Raw genomic sequence first — 1,820 nt, forward strand, 5'->3', positions numbered from 1 at the left:
GCTGGGGTACTCTGAGTCTCACTGGTCTACCATGTGCTTTTTCACTTGGTGGCTTTGAGCATAAGTGTTCCTTCTGCCTAGAAGGACTTCCCACCATCCTGCTCCTGACAAACTCCTCCAGGTGCCACCACCCCTCTGTGCAGCTGGCCCGCATTTCTGCAGCAGTCAGTTCCCTGTCCCCCCTGCCGGACCCACCTCCCCCAAGAGTCCTCTGTTGTTGTCCACTCCAGGGCTATTCCAGCACATATCCCATAGTGTTGTCTGTGGTTCCCAGTGAAACTGTAGGATCCTTACAGGCCGCTGTCTGACCCTTCTCAGCATATCCGGTGTCTGACCCCATGGAAGCACCCAGTAATCGATGAGTAATAACTAACACAACGGGTGTGTGACTCCCAGAGAAAGCATCACGTTCTACACAGCTTCTAATAAAGAAACCTGCCTTAGCCTGTGAAGTCACGAAGTCACCCTGAGGAAGTGACACTCATGAGCCCTGAAGGGAAAACGGAAGAAAACAGGGAAGAGGGGAGGAGAAGGGGAGGTCACAACACCTGCAAAGGAAGTAGGAGCAGGGCTTGTCTGAGGCACCCAAACTAGGCTGGGCTGGCAGGAGCCAAAGGACAACTTCAAGAAATAAGCGTCTGGATGTAGCTACAAACAATCCCAGAGGTAGGCTCTGAAGAATTTTCCAGCACAGGAAGGGTGTCCTGGTGCTAGACAGCCAACAATGAACTAATGTCGCTACAGGTGGTGACATGATCATTTCAAATAGATTATCCTGCCTGTCGTATGGAGAAGAGCTTGGAAGGGGGTGAGAGAACATTCTAGAAGACCAATTAGAAGGCTATTGCAGTAACTGAGGGAGAAGGGAAGCTTGGCCTCATGTAGTGACAAGGTGGCCAGGTTTGAGCTTGAATGAGGAGATTGGGGGGGGGTGCACTGTTCCTGGAAGTCCTGCATGGAGTGCAAGTTCCTTCCATCTCCCTGCTCCAAAACTCCGTTAAAATACTGTCTTCTGATACAGGACATATCAGATATTAAACTGATAGGAACAGATGCCACACTTGATCTTAGCCAAAAGACTGAGAAACAATTTTTTTTTCTCGTTGTTCATTTTGATCAAATGAGTTTGAGTGAAGATACTGAGTAGACAATTCCAAGCACTGGGTTGGAGCTCAGGGGAAGGATCCGAGCTCTGAGATCAGTGTAAGAAGATCACAGAAGCCGTGGGCACAGAGGAGTTTACATCAGGGGAGGGACCCCAGAGAGAGGAGGATGCCTAACGTCGGAGCCTTGAGAAACGCCAGCATTTGGTGAGCTTGCCCTGAACTTTCCCGCCCCTATGGCTTTACCCAAGCTCTGGAATATCTTTCCCCGCAGAAATGCTTTAAGATGAAGGAGCATGCGACATACCCAAACTTCTGGGATACAGTTGACGCAGTGCTTAGAAGGGTTTTTAGCAGCAAATGCCTACATTAAAAAAAGAAGAAAGATCTGAACTTCACAACCTCACCTCCCACTTTAAGACACTAGGACTGAACCTGAAGTGAGCAGAAGGAAGAAAATAGTTGAAATCAGAGTAAAAGGGGCACCCAGGGGGCTCAGTCTGTTAAGCGTCAGACTCTTGATTTCAGCTCAGGTCATGATTTCAGGGTTGTGAGATCCAGCCCTGCATCAGCTCTGTGCTGAGCATGGAGCCTGCTTCAGATTCTCTCTCCCTCTCCCTCCACCCCTCCCCCTACTCGTGAGCTCTCTCTCTCTCTCTCTCAAATAAATAAAATCTTTAAAAAAAAAGAAATCAGAATGGAAATCAATGAAATGGA

General features: G+C 48.7%; 1 pseudogene; it reads right to left on the bottom strand.

Moving 5' to 3' along the window:
• Window positions 1-926: 926 nt before the first annotated feature.
• On the bottom strand, window positions 927-1,091 carry LOC121103279 (annotated as a pseudogene).
• Between the last annotated feature and the right edge of the window lie 729 nt (window positions 1,092-1,820).

The sequence above is a fragment of the Ursus maritimus genome, unplaced genomic scaffold (genome assembly GCF_017311325.1).
Source record: "Ursus maritimus isolate PB19 unplaced genomic scaffold, ASM1731132v1 scaffold_18, whole genome shotgun sequence".
In the NCBI taxonomy this organism is placed as follows: Eukaryota; Metazoa; Chordata; class Mammalia; order Carnivora; family Ursidae; genus Ursus; species Ursus maritimus.